The sequence below is a fragment of the Apus apus genome, chromosome 26 (genome assembly GCF_020740795.1).
Source record: "Apus apus isolate bApuApu2 chromosome 26, bApuApu2.pri.cur, whole genome shotgun sequence".
NCBI classification, from domain to species: domain Eukaryota; kingdom Metazoa; phylum Chordata; class Aves; order Apodiformes; family Apodidae; genus Apus; species Apus apus.
In genome coordinates, this window is record NC_067307.1 from 5,130,741 (window position 1) to 5,142,797 (window position 12,057).

At 56.3% G+C, this 12,057-nt stretch overlaps 1 long non-coding RNA gene across 1 annotated transcript in view; it reads left to right on the plus strand.

The window, feature by feature from the left end:
* Positions 1-674, plus strand: part of LOC127394647 (uncharacterized) — a 2,944-nt gene extending 2,270 nt beyond the window's left edge. Inside the window, exon 2 of the long non-coding RNA XR_007891671.1 lies at positions 443-674. This is a non-coding gene — a long non-coding RNA (uncharacterized LOC127394647). The remainder of the gene's footprint in view (positions 1-442) is intronic.
* Positions 675-12,057: the final 11,383 nt, after the last annotated feature.

The following is a 12,057-nucleotide window of genomic DNA, read 5'->3' on the forward strand; positions in this document are numbered from 1 at the left end:
TGTCCATCCCCCCACGGCACCAGGAGCTCCTTCCCACCTTATTCCCAGGCTCTGCCTCCTTCATCCATCCCTTCATCATCCACCCATTCATCCCTCCATCCATCCACCCATCCATCTATCCCTCCATCCCTCCATCCACCATCCATCCATCCACCATCCATCCCTCCATCCCTCCATCCACCATCCCTCCATCCGTCCACCCATCCCTCCCTCCCTGCTCCGTCCCTGCTCCCTCCAACCAGGACCCCAAGTCCCCCCCGGTGTCCCCAGCAGCCAGACGAGGTCCCTGGCACGTCCTCCCTCCCAGCTCGGGATGATCCCGACTCCAGCCCAGCCAGTCCCGCCAGCCCCGGGGCAGGAGTGACCCAACCTGCTCCACCACCTTCCCAACCAGCTCCTCACACCTTCACCCCTTCATTTCTTTCTCAAAATATTCATTCAGATCTCATTCCAAGGAGGGGGTGAATCCAAAGCAGAACCAGAGGGACGGACCCAGACCCATTTTCCCAGCAGATCCCGACCCCACATCCCAGTTTATCCAGGATTTTGCTTAAATCTGCTGCTTTTTCATCTTTTTCCCTCCCATTTCACTTCACCCCCTCATCCAGCTTGATGGGTTGGGTTGTTGGGTTTTTTTGCTAAACACCTGAATTTAATAAATTATTATCATTAAATGGAAAGCAGCATTTGAGGCTAAAACCAGCCCAGGGGCATCAGGCCAACCCCCCTGTGCCCCAAAAACCCGCGGGCTGAGGGAGGTGACCCTGCAGCCCCAAGGGTCTGGCTCCTCCTTCTGTCCCTTTGGAGGTTCCTTCACCTCTGGAAAATCAGTTTATTCCAGGAGGAACATTCCCTAAAACTCAATTTATTCCCCTGACCAGGAAAAGGCAGGAGGGCCTGGATGTTCCTTTAAATAGCACTGATTCAAAGTGATTTTTCTTTTTTTTTCCCGTTCCAAATGGATTTTATGGAGTAACATCCCATAATCCCCAAATCCCCAAATCCCAGGAGTTTGTTGTTTTGGTTTTTTTTCCAGCCTCTCAGGTGCTTCCCACAAACTTGGAATGATCCTTCAGGGTTTAAGGAGCAGGGGGAAAGGGGCTGATGGCAGTGGTCGGAGCAGCCCGGAGGTCTGGGATGGGTTTGGGATGCAAACTGGACCAACTGGAATCACAACAGGGAGAAACCCCTCCCCCCGGGCCCCCAAAAAAGAGAGGGGGCTGCACACCCAGCAACCCCCATTTCTACGGGGAAACTGAGGCACGGAGTGGGATGGAGGAGATGGGGAAGCAGACCCAGATATTTCCAGGAGCAGCCGAAATGATCCAGGAGCTGGAGCAGCTCCAGGAGAGGCAGGAATTCCTCTGGGATCACCTGCCCAGTGACTCAGCCCAGCCCTACATATTTTCTGACGATGTTTCACTCGCCACCCACGTCCCAAACGAACCCATCGGCCGGACGGTGACTCCAGTGACCAGGGATTTACCCCACCTGGGCACCCAACACACCAGGAAAACCTTGAAATTGTCTGGTCCGAGCCCTGGCACTGGGTAGGGAATGGGAAAACTGGTCTGGGAGCTTTTTCCTGCCCTGGGATGGAGCGCGTGACCTTGGGGCTGAGCTGGGCCAAAGAGCTTCTCCTCATCCAACGTTGAGATTCAGTCATCCCAGCTGTTCCAGAAAGGGGGATGGAGAGAGGGGATGATTGGGAACCTGGGGGGGGTGGGTGGTTTATCCATCTGTCCTACACCTGCTCCTCCATGGATGGTGATGGCCAACCCATCCCAACATCCAACCACATCCCAAGGTCATCATCCCTCCATGAGCCACCAGCTCTTCCCAAAACAGACAGAGGGATTCCCCAGGGGTCGGGGTGGGGGGTGGCTGGGAAATGGGGTGACCCCAAAGGGGCCACCCCCAGCTCCTGCCACCCCACGTGACCCCACTAAGCTCTGCTGGGCAGACAGAAACCGGGAGATTAAATCAGACCAGATGGAGCCACCTAATTTTAGCTCACTCATGTGTCCTGGGCTCTGACCCTGCTCTCCTCAGAGCCTGCATTTCCCTCCCAGCCACTGGGCTACCAGCCAGGGCAGGAGAAGTCAAATGGGCTTTAGCCACTCTCCACTGGTGATGGCCACCTTCCCTTGGTGACCACCCTCCACCAGTGATGGCCATCCTCACCCTTGGGAGCATCTCCATCCCTGAGCAGCCTCCCCTGCCTGGAGCACCCCAGGATCAGCCACATGATGCAACAGGGAGAGGAGGCATCTGAGCCCCTTCCATTTCCATGGTCACTGTCCCCAGCAAGGTCCCCAGACTCCAGAGGGGACACCAGAGCTGGCAGGAGGCCTGGCAGGATGGATAGTGTCCCCAAAAAAACTGGCATGGCCGAAGTTTGGGAGAGCTGGGGGTGGCATCCCAGGGCTGGCAAGGGGCTGGCACACCTAGGAGGTCAGAAGTCCCAGCCAGGACATGGGACCTTGAGTCATGACACCTTGGGATGAGCTCCTCCCACCTGCCGCACTTTCCCAATTCCAGCGGAAGGAAAAGGTTTCTCCAGCACTTCCAGGTGCTTCCCCGGGTGCCGCTGGGGTCACGGTCACAGCCACGGGCGTGGGGACAGAGCACGTCCCGGTGCCACCCACCCGGAGCTGGGCGGGAGCGCGGGAGAGGCTGGGAGAGCAGGCAGGGAACTGGGGGAGCAGGCAGGGGCAGGCAGGGAGCTGGGAGAGCAGGCAGGAGCAGGCAGGGGCAGGCAGGGACAGGCAGGGAATTGGAGGAGCAGGCAGGGGCAGGTAGGGGCAGGCAGGGAGCTGGGAGAGCAGGCAGGAGCAGGCAGGGGCAGGCAGGGACAGGCAGGGAACTGGAGGAGCAGGCAGGGGCAGGTAGGGGCAGGCAGGGAGCTGGAGGAGCAGGCAGGGGCAGGCAGGGAGCTGGGGGAGCAGGCAGGGGCAGGCAGGAGCAGGCAGGGAGCTGGGGGAGCAGGCAGGGGCAGGCAGGGAGATGCTCAGTGCCAGGGACTTTTCCCTCACCTCCTCCATGGGACCCCCAAGTTCCAGGCATGATCCAGCCCGGGGGATTCCCCACCAGTCCAGAGCGTGCAGATACTGGTTCTATTTCCCATCCAAACTGTTGGGATGCTCCAAAGCTCCCCTGTTTTTTTCCCAGCTCGTCAAGCTGGATCACCCATCCCAGACTGGGATCTCCCATCCCACAGCAGGATCACCCTGGGATGCCACGGCCACGTCCAGCCCAGGCTCAGGGCAGGGTTGGTCCTCAAGCCGGTGGGAATTCTCCAGCTCCACTGGGATGCCAGAGGGAAGGGGTGCTCTACCGGGATGCCAGACCAGCAGCCACAAGGGAAGGCTCAGGGAACGCCCAAAGTCTGTACTGGAGTCAAATCCTAAATTTCCAACTGACAGCAACACCCACCCACCCTCTGGAGCTGATCCCTGCAAAGTCCTTCCCAGCTGGTGACTGGATGGGACGACACAAAACATGGCTTTGAGGGAGACACCAGCCCATGGTTCCAGCTGGATCCCACCCTTCTGGGTGGTGGATCCCAATCCCACCAGGCTGGTGGCCAAGCCCTGGGGCCAGCAGGGAATGTGGAGAAGCCACGTGCAGCTGGATGCAATTCCCAACCCATCCCAGCTGCCTGGGAGGGATGTTGGCAGATCCAGGAGCTGGGTAACCTCCAAAAGCCTGGAGCAGAAATGGGGACCCCCAATCCAGGGGGGGAAGATCCTGCTCTCCCAGCCCTTTCCACTGCTTGGGGGAGAGGTTCTCCTTGGCCAGTGAAGGTGGATTCGACCCAGCGAGTGCTGAGGAACACTTGGGAAAAGCTGCTTTTCCAGGGAAACTTTAAGAAAAGTTGAGATGAAAAAACTCAGCATCCTGCCACCCCCGTGGGTGCTTCTGGGCTGGGAGAGGCCAACCCTGCATCCCAAACTCCACCTTCCCCAGGATGCAGCAGCAGAGCTGGTAGCATCCTGCATCCCATGGGAAGGGGCACATCCCAAAGCCTCTCACATCGTTTCCCTTCAATTCACTCCACCGAGCAGGAAAACACCCCAGGTATTCCACCCCACCTCACTCCAGCATCACCCCACCCAGCTGGGTGCTGGGAAGCAGCTCTCCTACACCCTTCCAGGAATGACTCCCCTGGCATCCATCCCGGGATCCCCAGCTACCCACAGTGATTGCCAATGAGTGGAATCAGCCTTGCAGCTCCTTCATCAGCTTCAAAGGAGCTAAAAATCCCCCAGAACCCCAAACCCAGGGAGAAAACCCCTTTACCTGGGTGAAGATCTCCCCATCCATCCCGTCCTCCTCGTGCTGGGACATCATCCCTGAAGGATCCCAGAGCCTGGGACCTTGTGTCCCTCGACGGGACCTGCTGAGCTTTATCATCTCTGATCCCTGCAGAGGAAGGTCCTTCGTGCCAGCGCTGAGGTCATTGGCTGGGCACAGTGGGGATCAAACTGGGATTTGAGCAGCCCTGGTGTAATCCCAGAGCCCTGGGATGAGCAGGACGGAGCTGCTGGGGGTGCCAGGCTGGGTTTGGGCTCTGGGATGTGCCTCTTTTGGTGGGAACACTGGATCACGGAGCAGCCCATGGGCCACCCAGGGCTCCCTTGCCCTCCACCTAAATTCCAGTGCAGAACGTTCTTCCCAATGAATCTTCTCTCCTTTCTCCTGGGAAGAGAAAACAAAAGCATGAATTTAATGCCTGGGGGGGATGGATGGATGGATGTGTTGCCAAGGGGGTGTTTGTAGGGGCTGGAAGCTCTGAGGAATGCCTGGGCTGCAGTGCCCAGCCCTGGTGACATCCCTGGGGAGCGGGTGTCACGCGTGTGCATACATGGGGTGGGGACATCTGGCCACCCCAATGGCTCCCAACCAGCACAGGCCTTTACTGGGATCCTGGGAACCTGGAACTGCAGCTCCTGGACTTGTGCAGAGCTCTGGGGGCCCTGGGAAATCCCAAAAATCCTGGGTGTGGGGTCTTTGGGTGCCCTGTCCCTACGTGACCACGGGCACGAGTCCCCCTGTCCCCCTGTCTGAGAAGAGCTGCCCAGCAAAGAGGTTTAAGGTTGAGGCATTTTTTAATTCCAGAGATTATCCATCCCGGGCAGCAGCATCTGCTGGGAATTGCCATGGGGTGGAGGGGGACAGAGCTGCAGTCCCAGTGTCCCTGGGCAGCGCTGGAGGCAGGGGACAAGGGGTGGGCAGCAATCCTGCCGGGCTCAGCACCCTCTGCATGTGCTGAGGTTAAACCACCCGAAAACGCGTCCGTGCGCTGAGCCGGGAGCTGCGCTGGCCGGGGGGGCAGAGCCCAGCACAGCCCTGTCCCAGTCTCTGTCCTCATCCTTGCCTCCAGCCCTGTCTTCATCCCTATCCCTCTCCTCATCCCTCTCCTCATCCCTGTCCCCATCCCCAACACCATCTCCATCCTGGTCCCTGTCCCTATCCCACCCCTGTCTTTGTCCCTGTCCCCATCCTGGTCCCTGCCACTCTCCCTATCCCACCCCTATCCCAGTCCCCTTGTCCCTGTTCCCATCCTGGGACTGGTGGCCAACAGTGCCAGCCCAGGACAAATCCAGAGCCCGGGACAGCTGCAGGTGGCAGCTGGAGCTGAACCCCGGGGAGATGGCAGCACCTTGGGCTGATGGAAACTTCTTCCGTCTCCCAAAAACTCCCCTGTGGGAAAACTCCAGCTGCTCCAGGCTGGGATCCTCTCCCTGCTCCCTCAGGGAAGGATGGAGCCGCTGTTGTTCCCTCCCTGCTCCTACTGCTGCCAGCATGGAGGAAACGGGAAAATCCAACAAACTGGGAGGACTGGGAGATGTGTTGGGAAGCCAGATGGGGCAGGGACATTACAAGGTCTCCTGGGGGGGGGGGTGTTTCTCCCCTTCCCCAGCCCCAGCAGGAGTTGCTGTTATTTTTATTATGTTATTCTTACTATTATTATAATCTTAATTATAATATTGATCTGTTTTCTTTAATCAAGCCGTGATCGTTTCCTGCCACACTGAAGGGCTGGGTTGATGGGAGGGGATTGGGGCAGGATGGTGATGCCCCCCCTGCCCCCCCAGGATTTGGGCAGGATGGAGATCCCCCCCAACCCCCCAGATTTGGGCAGGGTGGTGATTTCTCCCTGGCCTCCTGGGATTTGGGCAGGACAGTGATGCCCCCCACACCCCCAGGAATGGCCCCAGGAACCTGCCCGGCTGCAGCTCCCCCAGGCTCAGCCCCGTGGGCAGAAGCTGCCACAGGCTCTGGCCTTTCCCTTCCAAATCCACCTTTAGATCCTGGCTGGAACCACCAGGTGAGCCGGGAAGATCCAGCTGAGCTGGAGCTCTCTGCCCTGGGCTGGCACAGGGAGGTTTTGTCCTAAGATAAAGTGCTGGGGAGACACAGGGATGGCAGCTGGTGCCAGCAGGGGGGATGGTTTCATGGGTAATTTGATGGATTTAATGGCTGGATCGAAGCTGTTCAGGAGGTTGCTCCCATGCCAGCCCCATCCCGGGTGCTGGGTGGTCCTGAAGCTGAGCTGGGCTTGACATCAGGGTCTAGAATCTACGATCCAGTGAGGATCTGGTGTGGATCTGGTGAGAATCCCAGATTGGGTGGCAGGAGGGAGTGGTGGGAATGCCATGGCAGGGGACATGGGAGCTGCAGTTGGCATTTCCACAGCTCCCTCCTGTTGCCATCCAAGGTGTCCCCGGACACCCAGGACTTAGTGGCAGCCTTGGCAGCCAGGATCCTGAAGGCATCAGCAGCTCCCAGACCATAAAGCCCCTCTAAGGATGGTGCCCACCAGGATGGGGCCACCCAGAGGTGCTCACCGGCAGGAGACCAGCAGCTCCAGCAGGAACCGGCCACCTCCGAGATATTTGGGAAGGTTGGATTTCATCACGTATCAGCAGCTGCCCCAGGCTGGGATCCCTGGCACCAAATCTCCTCCCTGACCTTCCCAAATCCCACCCTGCTGCTGGAATTAGAAACCAACGGGTTGTTTTTCCAATCTCATGATTAAGGGCAAGGGACGGATCCCAGCAGAGCGTCGGCACCGCCCGGGGAGAAGCGGGTGGGATGGAGCCACCCAGCTCCCAGGAGCATCCCAGGGGACAGCAGCAGGTGCTGGGGATTTGGGATCCAAACCTGGCCCTTGCTCCAGTCACTCTCAGAGCAGGGAAAGTGAAACAATTCATTGGGTTTCCTGGTCAGAAAACAGCCTCGGCCTGAAGTGTTCCCGACCGCCAAAGCACCCCCGGGGGTTGTTTTCCAGGAATTCAGCCCTGGATGCTTCCCAAGCTCCCATCCCTGCCGGGAGGAACTTTGGCCTGGAGCAAAGGAGGTCCTGGGGAGGGGGATTTGGGGTGAATCCCTCAAACTTGGTGTCACGGTTTGGGCCCAACACAGGAACAAAGAACCAGCCCCATGGTCACTCACCCAGCTCCCCACACACACGCTCTGGGAGGAGGAGGACAAAGCTCCTGGATCGGACAAGGACAAGGAGGGTTCTGCACCCGTTAAGGTCCCAAGCAAAACAGACTCAGCTTGGGGAAAAATAATCATTTAATTTCACAATAATCAATGCCCACAGGACACAGACACACAGAGCAGGGCTCACACACGTTACCCCACCCCTCCCTTCTTCCCACCCAAATCCCTCTGTTCCCGGTTTCTCTCCCTCCTTCCCCCCAGCACAGGGGGATGGGGATGGGGTTTGGAGTCAGTTCACAGGCTGGTGGTTCCTGCTGCTCCTTCCTCCTCAGGGAGAAGGATTCCTCACAGTCCTGCCCTGCTGCCCCACGGGGTCCCTGCCCTGGCAGAGGGTCCTTCCCAAACCTCTCCACGAGTCCTTCCCACCAGGCCCGGAGCTGCTTTGGGAACAGGCACCTCCCCTGGCCCGGGGGCTTCCACAGCTGCACCATCTGAGCCCACTGGCCACAAAATCCAAGCCCACTGGCCAAGTTCACCCCTTCTGGTGCCCCCGGGGAATGTTCCACCACGTTCCTCCATGGATGCAGGGGCACAGCTGCCATCTCGCCATGGGCTGCAGGGAAACTTCTCCTTGGGCACCTTCTGCCCCTCCTTCCTCACCAGCCACCAGCAGCCTCTGCCTCTTCAGCCCAGCTCTTCTCCTTTCACTGCTCCTCTGCTCAGGTGTCATCTCAGTTGTTTCCTGTGTTAATGGCAGAGGTTCATCTCTGGTCCCTCTAATGGTTCCTTGGCTGGTTTGGAGCAGAGGGAGCTTCTCAGCTTCTCACCGGGCCCTTTCCCCGCTACCAAAAAACCCACCAACCCAAACCAGAACACTTGGAAATGCTGGGAATGTCCTGGGGCAGGGTCGGGGTGATTCCAGCTTGATCCAAGTCCAGAGCAGAGGCTCTGCTGCTGGAGAAGCTCTGCCCTCTCCCTCCTGTTCCTGGAGGATCCTGCTGGATCCAGGGGGGTTGTGCTGGGTTGGCAGGAGCAGAAAATATGGGGGAAAAGGGAAATAAAGTGGGGTGGCAGGATCCTCATCCACGGCAGGAGCTGCACCTGCTGCCCAGAGGGGCTGATCACTCTGAGCCCTAATGACTGCGACCCCTCCTCACGGGAGCCCGAGAAACATCGGCCCTGAATCCCTGTGGCTCCTAATGACCATGACCTCTGATGACTGGGACCCCTAAAATCATGGTCCTTAAACAACTCTGACTCCTAATAACTGGGACCCCCAAGTACCGTGATCCCTAATAACTGTTACTCCTAAAAATCCTAGTAACTGGGACCCCTCCCATGGCTCCCAATAAGCATGACATCTAAAAACTGGGACCCCTCAAAAAACATGGTCCCTAATAACCATGGCCCCTAATAACCATGACCTCTAATAATGGAACCCCTAATGACCATGATCCCGAAAACTGGGATCCCTAATAACTGGGACCCCTAAAATCACAGTCCCTAATAACTCTGAGTCCTAATAACCAGGACCCTTAATAATGGGACCCCCAAATAACTGGGATCCCTAGAAATATGGTCCCTAATAAATCTGACCTCAAATAATGGGACCCCCAAATAACTGGGACCCCCAAAACCATGTTCCCTCACAACTCTGAGCCCTAATAATGGAACCCCTCATAACTCTCCCATAATAACACTGACCCCTAATAACTGGGACCCTAAAAAACACGGGGTGCCTAATAACCAGGACCTCTAAAAATAATGACCTCTAATAATGGGACCCCTAATGACACTGACCCCAAAAAGTGAGATCCCTAATAGCTGGGACCCCTAAAAACACAGTCCCTAATAACTCTGACCCCTAATAACTGGGACCCCTAATAATGGGACCCCTAATAACATGGTCCCTAATAACTGTTACTTCTAATAATCCCAGTATCTAATAACTGGGGCCCCTAATAGCCATGGTCCCTAATAACTAGGACCCCTAATAACCGGGACCCCTAAATACCATGACCCCTAATAATTGTTACTCCTAATAACCCTAATAACTGGGACCCCTAATAACCCAGGTCCTAATAACTCTGACCCCTAATAACTGGGACCCTTAAAAAACATGGTCCCTTATAACGGGATCTCCCTAATAACTCTCCCCTGATAACACTGAGCCCTAATAACTGGGACCCCTAAAAAACATAGTCTAATAATCATGACCCCTAATGATAATGACTTCTAATAACTGGGACCCCTAATGACCATGACCCTGAAAACTGGGATCCTTAATAACTGGGACCCCTAAAAACACAGTCCCTAATAACTCTGACCCCTAATAACTGGGACCCCTAATAATGGCACCCCTAATAACCAGGACCCCTAAAAAACATGGTCTTTAATAACCATGACCCCTAATAACCATGACCTCTAGTAACTGGGACCCCTAATGACCATGACCCCTAAAACTGGGATCCCTAATAACTGGACCCTTAAAAACATGGTCTCTAATAACTCCGACCCCTAATAACTAGGAGCCCTAATAACTGGACTTCTAATAATGGGACCCCTAATAACTGGGACCCCTAATAACATGGTCCCTAATTACTGTTACTCCTAATAACCCAGGTCCTAATAAATCTGACCCCTAATAACTCTGACCCCTAATAACTGGGACCCTTTAAAAACATGGTCCCTAATAATTGGACTCCTAATAACTCTCCCCTAATAACATTGAGCCTGACTAACTGGGACCCCTGAAAACCATGATCTCTAATAACCATGTTCCCTAATAACCATGACCCCTAAAACTGGGATCCCTAATAACTGGGACCCCTAAAAACACAGTCCCTAATAACTCTGACCTCTAATACCTGGGACCCCATGTAATATAGTCCCTAATAACTGTTACTTCTAATAACCCCAGTATCTAATAACTGGGACCCCTAATAATGGGACTCTTAATAACTGTGGCTCTAAATAACCATGACCTCTAATAACTGGAAACCTTAAAAAACATGGTCCCTAATAACCATCACCCCTAATAACCATGACCTCTAATAACTGGAACCCCTAATGACCACCATCCCAAATAACCAGGCCCCCTAAAAAACGGTCCCTAATAACCGTGACCCCAAATGACCGTGACTTTAATCCCACCTGCCCTGGGATTAACTCGTTCCCAGCTCCTGAGGGGGGCAGCAATAATGGGATTATCTGGCTTCGGGGCCAGAGAAGCTCATTAGGGATCATTAAAGAGGGAAAAAATTGGGGTGTCTGAGGATCTATTAAAAGCTCTTTTGCATCCCTGGCATCTCCAAGGTTCATTTTGGGGGTGTCTTTGGAATTTGCTCCTCCAGGTCCTTCTGAGCAAGGAGGAAAACAGCAGCACCCGGGGGGGGTCTCACCCCCTTAGTGCTTACAAATTTGGGGAAACTGAGGCACGGCGGCCGCAGCCCTACATGGGGAGGGGAGAACACATCCAACCCCTCCCCACCGCGGGGCACCGACCCCCCACCAGCAACTCCCAAATCCCCCATGAAAACCAGAGCTGAGCCTCCTCGGGAGGGGGGTTCTCCCCAAAAATACAGTAGTGGGGAGGATGAAGGAGGGAAAAACATCCCGGGGGGTGAAATTCCCACCCCCCGGGGGGGGGAATAACCCAGGGTGAGAAGGCCTGAAGTTGGTTTTTTTGGAGGGGAAAAGGGAATTTCCCCCCCCTTTCATTTTTGCCCTGGCAGCGCCCAAGTGTTGCCGCACGTCCCGGGGTCTGGCAGTGCCACCTGCCGAGCCGCGGGCTCCTGCCAGCACCCGGCAGGAGTTTTAATTCTTTCCATCCCCCCAGAAGAACATTTGTTTTCCCCTCCCCGCCCCAATTTTTAACGGACAGACAAAAATCTCCCAACCCCAACCCTGGGGCTCCCCGCAGGGCAAGGGCTGTTGTCACCCCCACGGGGACAGGGCTTGGGGGTGTGTCCCACCCTGTCCCCGGGGGTATTTTTAAGTCCCTTTGTGGCTCCTGCTTTAAGGGCTTGGCTACTGAGTGGGGAAACTGAGGCACAGCCCCCGCCCCCCTCCCTCTGGGCCAGCTCCAGCCTTGCTTGTTAGCCCAGATGGCCACCACCTGTGGCTCGGGGAGGTATTTAAGGGCCTTTTTGGGTGGTTTTCCTTTCCTTTTGGGTTGGGGGGCAGGAGATGGGAGAGGCTCGAGGAGCTGGGGGGTGGCGAGGGGGGGTCCTGCTGCCCACCCCGGCCCCCGAGGTGCTGGAGGTGGTGCTGAGGAGGCACCACGGCCCCTTGCCCACCGTGGCCACCATCGCTCGCCTGCGCAAGCAGCCGGCCGGGGGCTACCAGCCGGCCGGGGACCTGGCCGACATGCTGGTGAGGAGGCAGGAGGCCAACGCCAAGGAGAGAGAGAGGGTGAGGGGACCCCAAAATACACCCCCCCCCCCCAAAAAAAAAAAAAAGAAATTGCTCCAATACCTCTCCCAAAAAAAAAAAAAAAAAAACAAACCCAAAAACCCAACAATCCTAAATCCCAAACCCTGTCCCACCGGGGTGACCCCCAGAGCCACCTCTGGGGGACAAATGGCAGCAGGTTTGGGGGGC